Genomic DNA, 13,085 nt, shown 5'->3' on the forward strand with positions numbered 1-13,085 from the left:
AAAACATCATTGAGTGTGTAAGTGACATTTATTTACAGGTTGTGCATTTGTGCTGGTGAATATTTACAAGTAAGTGGGGGGGAGGGAGTTGGAGTTGAAGGTAATGGCAGATGAAATGTCCGTGCTGACACCACATTGGGGGTGTCAGGCTAGTCCAGCAGACCAGTGCCAATGATTGTCTATGTGGGACAGGATACTTTGCAGGGTGAATGTCTGGCTCAGGCAGTGACAAAGTCATTGGCGGCCCCTCTTGGAGCGTGTGGATGGCGCTCCAACACTGCTCTCACCCACTTCCAGCCTCAGGCGGCCCCTCCGTCTTTGAGGTGGAACTGAGTCAGCTGGGGGTGCAGGTTGTTCATGGACCACATCCGTCGCCAGGGGCACAGGTGGTGGTGGTGGTGGCGGTGGCGGTGGAGGTGGAGGTGACGGTGGCGGTGGCGCAACGACAATTGGTGGAGGGGGGGGTTGTTCCGGCCAATCCATTCCCTCCACATTGTTGTCTGCTGGAACATGATGTGCACTATCTGGCCAAGGTACCCAGAAATTTCGCGCAACATGTTCGTGTTGTCCACCGAGTCCTGGTGTGCACGATCTGCATGTTCCTGGGAACGGTCGTATGAAGCCTGGCACCTGGCTAAGGCTTCAAGGGACTCTGCCACAGGATGGGGTAGGTGTCCTTCCTCAGTGCGGCGGAGTGTGGGTCGCCTGATTGCCTGATGTGCCGTCGCCTCTCTCCTTTGTGGCCCACTCACCCTGCTTGGGTGTGAGGCCGATGGACCTGCGTCGTGCGCTGGGTTAGGCAGGGTGGCACAGGCAGGAGTGGTGGTACTGGTGGTGGTGGTGGTGGTGGTGGTGGTGGTGGTGGGGACTCTGCAGATCACTGAGGCAGGTGTCGCTGGAGTCACACATGCGACGGTTGTCGGGCCCGGGAGTCCCTGTGAGCCAGATGGCCCTGGATGTCTGCTTGGGCCCGCACCATCCTCCCCACCGGAGTTGCCTGTGTCATCGTCCCCAGAGAGTCCGGTATGTGTGGGAGGCGAGTCTTGCGGCCGGGTGCTGGTTTCCCCAGTCAGTTCACGATCACCTGAGGGACAAGATTGAGCTGGTCAGTAATGTGGACATTACATGTTCATATCGATTTGTACACATTTCTGTGTCCTGTCGCACACACCCCACACACCCTACCCACCACCACCCTCCCCGTGAACATGGGGGCCTGTTGGGAGTTGTAGTTGTGAGCTCTCACACACCCCACCCACCACCCCCACCACCCTCCCCGTGAACATGGGGGCCTGTTGGGAGTTGTAGTTGTGAGCTCTCACACACCCCACCCACCACCCCCACCACCCTCCCCGTGAACATGGGGGCCTGTTGGGAGTTGTAGTTGTGAGCTCTCACACACCTCACCCACCACCCCCCCGTGAACATGGGGGCCTGTTGGGAGTTGTAGTTGTGAGCTCTCACACACCCCACCCACCACCACTACCCTCCCCGTGAACATGGAGGCCTGTTGGGAGTTGTAGTTGTGAGCTCTCACACACCCCACCCACCACCACCACCACCCTCCCCGTGAACATGGGGGCCTGTTGGGAGTTGTAGTTGTGAGCTCTCACACACCCCACCCACCACCCCCACCACCCTCCCCGTGAACATGGAGGCCTGTTGGGAGTTGTAGTTGTGAGCTCTCACACACCCCACCCACCACCACCCTCCCCGTGAACATGGGGGCCTGTTGGGAGTTGTAGTTGTGAGCTCTCACACACCCCACCCACCACCCCCACCACCCTCCCCGTGAACATGGGGGCCTGTTGGTAGCCATGTACATATTGGTGAGTATGTGTCCGACGTGCATGGGTTGGGGCGTAGGAGATGTGTCTTCTCAGTTGTGTGAGCCTGACCATGTCGTACTGATCGTGGTGCTTGGTTTGTAATTACCAGCCTCTTCTCCTTCCTCAAGTCCGTCTAGGCTCTCTGGGTGAAGTATTACCAGCACCTTCTCCTCCCAATCGGTGTAGGGTATGGGCTCCGGGGGTGTTCCGCCGCCAGTATGATTGGCTCTTGCATAGTTTTTGGCGCTGATGCCTTTGACCCTGGTCTTCAGGTCATGCCACCGCCTCTGAATTTCGTGCTTCGTCCTTGGCACGGTCCCTGACGCATTCACCCGACTGACGATTCTATCCCACATGTGATTCTTTTGCGCCACGGAGGTCTGCTGGACTTGGGCCCCGAAGATGTGGGGCTCAACACGGATGATTTCATCTACCATTACCTTCAACTCCGTCTCCGTGAATTTCGTTTTTTTTTTGGGTGCCATGGTGTGTGGTGCTCAGTGTGTGGGTTGAGTGGGTTGGGGGGTGCAGGTGTGTGGTGTGTGATGTGTAGGAATGGTGTGGTGGGTGTTTGTGTGGTGGGTGTGGTAGGGTGGTGGTTGTGTGTCTTCTAATTGAGTAAGCTGTATATCGATTAGGGCCTCTTGCTAGCAGCAATGCTGTGATGCAAAGGATTGTGGTAGTGGGTGGGTGTCATTTTATAGTCGTGTCTCAATGGTTGTTGTCAGTCAGGTGGTAGATGGGCGTGTTGACTAGTGTGCATTATTGGGTACTTGGGGGGTGTCATGGTGGCTTGTGCTTGGTGTTGGTGTATCAGGTGGGGGGGATTGTCAATTTTCGTGTGTTTGCTAATTACTTGCGGTACACTTTCTGACATTTGTTTGACGTTAGGGATGTTTTGCGTGTTGGCCTTCCGCAGTGATGCACTGTTTATCGTTACATTCTTTCCGCCGCGGACGTGGATGGCTGTGCGTAACGTGGTACAGGCGGATTTATCCTAATTGCGGACACGGAGTTTTCACAGGTATGGCGGTAAATGTGTCTTTTTCCACGGTCATTGCCGTCCGCGGCGGTGGCTGTTCATTAGGCTCCGTCCGCCGCGGACGGAATTAGATGTGTTCCGTCCACCGCGGACGGTGTTTGTTATGATCCGTCCGCCGCGGTCGGAGTTTCGTGACATGAATATCCTAATCGCAACCGCGGATTCTCCGCGGCGCGGCCGGGAGTAGAATTTCCCCGAACATGGCGGACAGTACCCGTTTCCGTCCGCCATCCTAATCGACCCCTAAATCTGGCGTTGAAGCACACTGGGGTGAAATTCGGTCACACCCAGTGGGGCCCGATGATGAAGCATGTCACCGACCAGGTCGGTGAGTGAGGGCTTTCTAAACAAACCTAATTGGTGTTGTTGACCCCTTGTGCTCATTTATCTTTGTGTTTCTTACCAAGTAACACTCTTTTGTTGTTATTTTTCTAGTTAGAGTGGGGACTAAGAGTGTTACTTTTGCCCTACCTCTCTTTATGGTGATTTGTCCTTCATTTATGTCAATGAATTGCTAACTGAGATTGAAAGCGTTTAAAAGCAATGGCGGCTGCGGCGCATACCGTGTAACAATTGACGAAGGCTATGTGCCGAAACGCGTCTTGATGTGCTGAGGTTTCCAATAAAAGTTGGTTGGAAACCACCCCTGAGAGTGCTGCTTTCTTTATCAGGAGGAATCGTCGGTGGAATTTGGTAGCTGTAATATATATATATATATATATATATATAGATATATATATATATATCTATATATATATATATATATATATATTGATAACACACGCTCGCTTCTTCTCGCGAAAGTAGACGGCACTCTGAGCTTTGATTTTAAAAAAGTGATTTATTGGCAGACCCCCCTGCCCCCAAGACGACAGACGCGCTTCACCGTTAAGGCTTCCTCAGTGTCAACCAGTGCATTGGAATAGACGCCATTATATCTCAACTCCTCTCTAACCACAGAGAGAGGACTAGGGCGCCAAGTTGTTTATGGCAGCCATCTTACAGTGTACTTTGTTGTGAATACATTGCAAAAAACATTAAAAATAATTATACAAGGAGTTTGGCGTCTGTAAAGTGCTTGTGCAATTTAAAACAATGTGGTATCACCCACATTAAATTCATTATACATTACATTGTATTGCGTATCAAGCATCAGTCATTTTAAGGGGACAAATAATGAATTGCTTTCGATTGCAAAAGGAACTATACCTATGTAACCCCAGATTGTCAAATTCCACATGCATTGTACAATGACGATTATAAGGTTATTTTACTTGCTGGAGTACAAGGTGTTTTTGTCAATGGTAGTTCCATTTTGAATTATAAAATTATCAGTTGACAACATATTTACCAACTTCCCCTTCTCATATTCTCCATGTGTCTAGATACGCAGTTGTTCATCCGCCCTGAATGGGCATTTCTATTTATTAACATATTCTCTCCTCCTCTTGTCTTGCCCTGAATGGGCCTAGATGTCAATGTGATTGCATGTTTAATTCTAACAGTATTGGGAGAGTGAGATGTATTGGGATGATGTCCTATTGTCTGTCTCTCTATATTCTGTTTTGATTATTTGTTCAGCTAATGTCTGGAGGGCCTCATTTTACTTTGACATCTATAATCCACATGTTATTTCAGATATCCAGACTGTTGATCTACTCTAGGTGTACCCAAAGTTCCTCATCGTTGTTTAACCCCCTAGGTTGAATGCTCTGGAGATCAATAATGTATTTGGATTCCAATGCCCTCAATGATCTTATCTTGTCTCCACCCCGTTCTTTCCTCTCTAGCTGATCTATGAGGAAGAAAGTTAATAGATCCCTATTGCTATTATGGTGGGTTTCGAAGTGGCGTGCCACAGGATAGCTCTTGTCTCTGTTTGTGATGGCACGCATGTGCTCTAGGATGCGCTTCTTCGCCGGGTTGATAGTACTCCCGATATACCTCTTAGAGCATGGGCAAACCAGGCAATAAATTACAAATTCTGAATTGCAATTCAGAAATTTAGTAATAGTTCTAGTGGGTCGTGGATCATTGGGTCTCCCCTCGTATTTCGTTCGTTTCTTACTATGCTTGCAAGCCTTGAGGGGCATGCAAGGGAAAAAGCCTTGAACCGATTTCATTTTTGATTGTTTTGGGGGGTCCTCAAAGTGACTTCTAGTCAAATGATCGCTGAGGAACTGACATTGTCTATAAGTTATAGATGGTTTGGGGGGTAACTTATTTTTTAGGACTATATCCGTTTTAAGGACATGCCAGTTTTTGTTGAAGATTTGGACCAGCTCGTTAGATCTCATATTGTAAGTTGTAAACATTCTCGTCACTGTCTCAGATTCAGTTATTTTATTCTTGTTTTTCAAGAGGTCCCTTCTGTCTGTGAGCTCTCCTCTATTCGAGGCATCTGTTAGTAGTGCTCTCGAATAACCTCTATCTAGAAATCTTGATACAGCTGCATCTTGTGCCTGTGAGAAATCGTTATGATCTGAACAATTCCTCTTCAGGCGAAGCAGTTCACCAAAAGGAATATTTCTTATCATACTTTTGGGATGATGACTTGCTGCATGTAATACGGTGTTGCCCGCTGTAGGTTTTCGATAGTGTTTCGTTTGTATAGAGCTTCCTACTGTAAAGACCTCTAAATCGAGATAGTGCACGGATCTGTCACTGATTGTACTCGTGAATCTTAGATTGAGACCGTTGTCATTTAGCGTTGCGACATTCTCCTCGGCCGAGGACCTGTCGCCACGCCAAATGACAAACAGGTCATCAATGTATCTTGTCCAGATCATTATGTGATCCAACCATTTTTCATTGGTCCCCCCCAGGCCACATGCTTCTCCCACCAGCCCACGAACAAGTTCACGTAGCTGGGGGCGAAGCACGTGCCCATGGCGGTCCCTCTGGTCTGGCGGTACATCACACCTGCAAACAGAAAGATATTGTTATAGAGGCAGGATTCTGTCATTTTAAGAAGCATACGATTGTGTGGATGATATTGTATGTTCTTCTTCCCAAGAAACCATTTTATTGCTGAGAGTCCCTCTTGATGTCCAATACAGGTATATAGATTGGCGACATCTAGGGTAATCAGAAGCATATCTGTTTCCCACCTGATGCCGTCAATAAGCTTTAAGAAGTCATGGGTGTCCCTCACAAAGGAAGGCAGATCTTTCACAAAGGGGGACAGGTAGTTGTCAATAAACCATGAGGCTTCCTATCGAGGAAGCGATAGGTCTCCCCGGGGGATTTTTGATATCTTTAAGCACCTTTGGGAGGTGGTAAAATGTGGGAATTATTGGATGCTCACAATATAAATACTCAAATTCGCTTTTATTGAGCATCCCTTCATCCCTCCACCCTTTTAGTAGTGCATGGTAGTCCATGGTGCATTTCTCAAAATCCTTCCTGTTAATGATCGAATAACAGTCTTTGTCCTGTAGTTGTCTTAAAGCCTCTTGTTTATATTTGAGTTTACTGAAGATCATGATATTCCCCCCTTGTCTGAGGGTTTTATTTCAATTGAACTGTCCTCCTTCAGCGATTTGATAGCTTGCCATTCCATTCACGAGATGTTAGAATTCTTTCTTGTTAATTCTATGTTCTTGGTTGTCATTTTGTCCAGATCTTGTAAGATAGCATCATTGAAGACATCAATGGCGTCATGTGTAACATGCGGTAAGAATCTTGATTTCCGTTTAAGATTGCTTGGATCTCTTCTTTGTGTGATCTCTTCCCTCCTCAGTATTTCAATTGAGCTAGGAACTTCATCCATGCCTGCCAAAGTATGTGTTGTTGTGAGGAGAGGCCAATCATTGTCCATGAGAGCGTTCCCGGGTTCCTCCATTTCTTCCGGGATGGGTACAGTTCCTGGTTGTGATTTTGATGCAAATATTTTTTCTAATTTTAGCTTGCGCACAAACTTAAAGATGTCAATTCTAGTTTGTACTGGGTCAAATTTGGCCGTGGGGCAGAAGGTCATTCCTCTCTTCAAGACTGCTTCCTCGTGTTTCGCCAATTTTCTCTCTGAGAGGTTCACTATGGTTTTTTCTTGCTTCACCATCTCCCTCTCCTGCCCCTGCTGTGAGTTACCATAGGTGGTGCAGCCTGCGCGTCCCCTTTTGCCCCGCCTGGTTTTCCTCCTCTTTTTTGTGATGGTTTCTGTGACATTTGGGATTGGGGTCATTGTCGCGTTTCCTTCATAACCTGGAATTCGTCTAAAAAAGGAACCGCGGCAGTAGTTCCAGTGCCTTTTTTCCCACCTTTGTTGCTCCTGGCTGACTCATCTTCTGAGACCGATGCCTCAGATTCTGATGTCACTGTTTCAGCTGATGTTTGGACCCCCTGGGCAAGCCTTTTTCTTGTTGCATAATTTTTTTTAGCAAAGGTGAGTATCCGACCTGTTAGGTAGTCCTGCTCATCCCTTTGGAACTTCGTCTGTTTCCTTTTCTTTATCCCGCTCTCATATTCTTTTAATCTTTTTTGCATTTGGACACGCAGATCCTCGATGGTTTTGGTATCCTTGTCTTTGGCGATGGTATCCTCAAGTCTCTGAATCTCTGTGAGGGCTTTGTCCCTATCGCTCCATGCGTATTTGATCAGCATGAGCGGCATTCCTTTGCTGGAATCCGCAGTATATGCTGCCCAATCTTTCAAAAGTTGGGGTTCTGGATTCTCGTAGGATGGTATTGTGAAAATACGCAAACCCCTAGGGACCCTGTTGCATTCTACATAGCGCTGAAGCGACGTAGCCTCCCACCACTTTCGAATTTCTCGCTCTTGGATTTTTTCAAGTTGTTGGAATAGCAACTGCAGGTTACTGACTGGTGTCTGCGGGATTCCCATACCCATACCTTCCTTCCGGTCTCTTTGTTATGGTATTTAGGCTTCTAAAGACATCCTCCGCTTCTCTCTCTCTCTCCGCTGCTATTGACATATTGATGGAGGGAGAAAGTGCACACTCGCTTCACGCTGCGTATATTCAACAGTTCGTGGGGCACAACTACAGTTTGCGGGGGTCTGCCGCACTTAGCTCGAAAAAAATAATAATATATATGTATATATATATATATATATATATATATATATATATATATATATATATGTGGAGAAAATCCTGACCTCTATCGGCGCGGACACAAACAGGCGCAGACCACCTCTCCCTTGAAGTTGCTTCAAACAAAGTTTTAAGAAACCCCATCACACCGCCAATCGTGTTTGCAGTGATGATTTATTTTGCAGCATTAACAGAGCAAGTGCTCTCCTTGACGCGTTTCGCTCCGCGGGCGTAGCTTGATCACATGACGCGTCAGGAGTAGGTGTTGCATTTAAAGTGTATTAAAAGCCCAAACAACCCTAAAAAACGCATGAAAGGCAAAAAGTAAATGTAATGGCACAGTAGCTATCATAAAATGAGGTTGACAAATTATACAATTCATTTAACAGATAGATGTAATGAAACAGTGTGAGCATAGTGCTCATATTTAGATTTTATTTCAATGAACAGAAGATGAATTTATATATGATGGGTGTGAGTAGCAAGGCAAAATTACCCATAAAATATTCATAGCGTAATACGCAGCAATTCATTTAAAATAAAGTGCAAGTGCAAAGATTTTTTTCCTTTTTACAATAAACTGTGTACATGAAATATCTCACAACATAAACTGTATGCTGAAGTAAAGTGCAAGTGCAAAATACATTAGAATAGGTACACAAATTACGCTTGAAGTTATAATCAAAATAAAGTAAAGCCACCAATTCCTAGTGTCACTGATTTTTCAATGAAGTGATAATAACAGTCTGCTACGAGCCTAATTCACTAAAGTGCTGGTGCCTAAAAGGTGAAAAGACTCTCTTAAAAAAAGAGTATAACTATGGCGGTTGCGCCCCATGTTAAGCAACCTGTTAATTCTATACATCTTATGTATCTAGATCTCAACTTGTTAAAGAGAAAAATCATAATTATTTACAACAGCAATTTAACAAAAGGAAATTTCACCACAGAACCAAAGTAGAATGAGTACAGTTATACAAAGGTATCTTATTTACAAAAAGTTATGCAGTTCATCAATTACATTTAACCATTGGGAGCTCGTGAATCTAACAGTAAAATGAAATATGTCTCTTTTTGCCCGAGGAGCTTTTCACGATCGCCTCCCCGTCCGGGGTTGGGGACCGAGCCTAACAGTGTGTATTGTAGGTCTGCAAGTTTATCATCATGGATAGCTTTAAAGTGGCGAGCCACTGGACAATTGCTATCCGAATTGACTATGGCTCGCACATGTTGCAGAATGCGTTGGTTTGCTGGCAACTTCGTCCTGCCAATATAAGATAAGTTGCAGGTGCAGGTTAATTTATAAATGACAAACTCACTGCGACAAGTCAGATGTTCATTTATCGCAATGGGTTTGTCACTGAATGCAGATTCATAATGTGTTCCATTTTTTGCAAAGGAACAAGCATGGCATGAAGTGCACTTATAAAAACCTGTTTTGGCCAGCCAGTTGGATTTGGGAGTTAACTCAGGCTGAGACTTATCCAGTGCATCCTTCATGGAGGGAGCCCTCCTGAAGGTGATGGCAGGTAGTTGGGACAAAATTGGGCCTAAAATGACATCAGTTAAAACAATAGGCCATTCAGAATTGATAATCCGTCTAATCTTGTGTTCTTGTGTACAGTAATTAGTGATGAGACGGACAGAACAAATGGAATTAGGTTCAGATATGGTCATATTGCTGGGGGTCAGTAATTCATCGCTCGAGCGTAGTGACGCTCTCGAGAGCGCACGGTTTAAGAGTTCTAGCTAGTATCTGCGCTTCAAAAACCTCTGCACTGACTCTGCTAAGCACTGGTTGGATGTGTCATGATCACTGCAAATTCTCCTAATGCGAATTAATTCGCCATAGGGAATACTGTTTATGGTATGGGACGGATGGGCACTACGGGCGTGGAGGATCGAATTTCCTGCCGTTGATTTCCTATGTAGCTGGCCCTGTTCAACATAAATTTGTACATCTAAAAACTCAGCCGAGTTTGAAGTGATCGTAGCTGTGAATTTTAAGTTACGAGTGTTGATGTTGATTTCATTCACAAACAGATGGGCCTGATCCTGTGAGCCTCTCCAGATGACAAATATGTCCTCTATAAAACGTCAGTAGTGGGCTAGATGTGGAAGCCACTGACGGTGGGTTTTGTGCAGCACGTGCTCCTCCCACCAGCCAACATGTAAACATGAATAGCTGGGGGAGAAGCACAAGCCCATGGCCACACCTCTTTCTTGATGGTAGATGTCTTTCTCAAACTGGAAATGATTATTAGTAAGACAGATTTTTATCATTTCCAGCAACATGGCATTGTGTTCCCGCAGGAAAGCATCTCGTGTATCTAGATAATACTTAGTGGCCTCCAAACCATGAGAGTGATGAATGCTCGTATACAAAGATTCAATATCCATCACCAAAAAACAGAAATCAGAGCACCAATTGACTATTTTGATTTTAACTAAAAAGTCTGTGGTGTCCTTAAGGTAAGAAGGGAGTGAGGTCATGTGTGGTTGGAGAAAAAAATCAACATACTTCGATACATTTTAATTGATGCTACCCCGTGCAGAAATTATAGGACGACCAGGATCAGTGGTAGTGAGTTTGTGAATTTTGGGAAGAAGATAAAAAGCTGGGGTGATTGGATATGGAACGCTTAGGAATTTAACCTCTTCTTTTGTGAGGAGTCCCTGTCTTTGCCAATGATGGCTACTTTTTCGTGTTGATTCGTTGGTCTTCATCATGGCAAACTTGGTGGTTTTGGTGTAACACGTGGGATCCCCCAATTGTCTTGCGGCTTCTTGTAAATAGTCGGTTTTAGCCCACAAAACCGTGTTTCCACCCTTATCAGCGTTTTTAACAATCATAGATGGATTGGTTTGTATTTTCTTTATTAGTGTCAAGTACTGTTTGTTGTTGTACTCTTGTTGTTTTTTTCTTCCCAAGGTACTCCTGTTTAAATTTTTTAATTCAGTGACAACTCTGTCACTGAAAACATCCTTAGGCATTAGGGGTAGAAAAGTTGATTTACCACGGAAAGGACTGGACGCTGGTTTATTCACTGTGATAACTTGACTCACTGTCGGTGTTTCTTGTGAGCTGTCCTCATGTGCTAATGAAAGAAGCGATTGTAGGCCCCCAAGATTTTTTACTTGTAATGAAGCAGTTCCTGAGATACCTTCAGGGTTAGCATTGGCTGTGTTTTCCTGCATGGGATGGAGTTGAAAATATTTCATGAGTTTAATTTTTCTGATGAATTTAAACACATCAATGCGTGACTGAGTGTAGCAAAAGTTATTGGGTGGACAGTAAGAGAAACCTCTGCCTTTGATAAAACAAGGTCTGTTAGGTTAATCACAGTATTTTCCTGTTCCTCCGTTACTTGTTCCAGTTCCTGCGCGTGTTGCCTCTCATTGCGCCTCTTTTTGGTATTGCGCCTCCTGTTGCGACGCTTTTGAATGCTTCTCTGCCTTGTGTTTGTTGAGGATTGCGGGGGCGCAGAAAGTACCTCCGGTCCTCGCTTACTAAATTCAATTCATCCACAACAGAGAAATTTGTAAACTCAATTGGGTCCATATATATATATATACATATGAATAGCCGCTCATGATTTTTTTGTGCAGGAAGGTGAAGCTTTCTGCACAAAAACAATTCTGCAATCTGCATGCTCCGGAGGGACCTTTGCACCATGGTGCAAGGGTGCATGCGTTTGGTTGCTAAGAGAGGGTGAGAGCAAGGGAAAAGGCAGGAATGTGCCACATTAACCTAAATACAGCACTTTTCTGCCCTTTCCCTCTCTAAACCCGGAACCAGGGTTCTCTGGATGTTAAAGATAGTGACCACCCGTCAACTTACACACAGGATCCTTCACTCAACTACACTTACGTTTCGCATCGACCCATAGATGCCTGGGTCTATTTACCAGCCCTGAAGAGTCGTGTCGACTCCACTTTTTGAACACGACGAAACACGTGTCGGCTGAATGTGGATCCAATAAAACGTCTTTTGAAAAAGAATAAGAACATAAAGATCTGCTGTTGTTTGCTACCTTATTGTCATTACTGTTTTGTATGTTTTACACTGCATTGTGGTTGCGAGAGCATTACTACTCCTGAATGCCCTTTGTGCATACAGTAGTACTATTGTTACACTACTTTACATACTCAAAAATACTTTTGTGTATTGTTCCCTTAGACTTAGGATAATTAAGTGAATGCCTATGAATAGAGTTATGGGAAATACATGTATGACTATACATACATATCTAAAGTTGCCTGATTTACAGAGAGTATATCAGGAGTACATTAAACACCTTTTAATACACCAGACAGCTGTCATAGTTATAAAATATGCAAAAGCTCTGAACATTTGAGATGTAAGCTTAAAACCAATTTACAGGCCACATTTATTGTGAATCAGCTCCTTTTGTTTCATATTTTTTGTACATGCATATAACTTAAGTCTCTTTTTATTGGTTGGCAGGGGAAAATCCATATGTTTTATCCACTTTTCATGGAGTCAAGAGCACCTTGGTCTGCTGTGATTTGCACGAGGAGGAGACAGAGAGATAGTTATTAGTTTAAAGTTAGATTAGGAGAAAGGAAGAGAGAAAAGCAGATTCCTTACAACCAGTTTGGACTTCAATTACCTATTTGGTTACATAAAACATCATGCAAATGGTGACTTGCAGATTTCTAAACAGAATAAAATGTGCAGGTATTAGTAACATAGCAGATACAAAGATACAACAGAGCTAACTGTGTTGTTCGACACAATGTAGAATATATCAGAGCATGAAGGATCCTTTTCCAAATCATCCTGCTACCGCCATTTAGACCACCACAACAGTGAATTGGTCACTGCATGTGTCAAGTCCCACCCCAAACAGTGCAGAAAGTCATCCCTGTATTTGTAACTGACCCTATACAATGAGATCGGTGACCAATGAAACACTGACCATATCTATACCTGTCCCGAACATGCCATTCAAAATTGGATGCTTTGAATAGGGCAACAAGCTGCACATTATGAGCGGTCCAACATCTTTTTAAAGTGTTTTATGTTATACATATGTTTTCAGGTGATAATGTTACAAAACACCCAGATGCTGCCCAATCAACGTGCCGATGATGGGAACATGATATAACCAGAGGACATCACAAGGATCAACATAGG

Source organism: Lissotriton helveticus, chromosome 8, assembly GCF_964261635.1.
Source record: "Lissotriton helveticus chromosome 8, aLisHel1.1, whole genome shotgun sequence".
NCBI classification, from domain to species: Eukaryota; Metazoa; Chordata; class Amphibia; order Caudata; family Salamandridae; genus Lissotriton; species Lissotriton helveticus.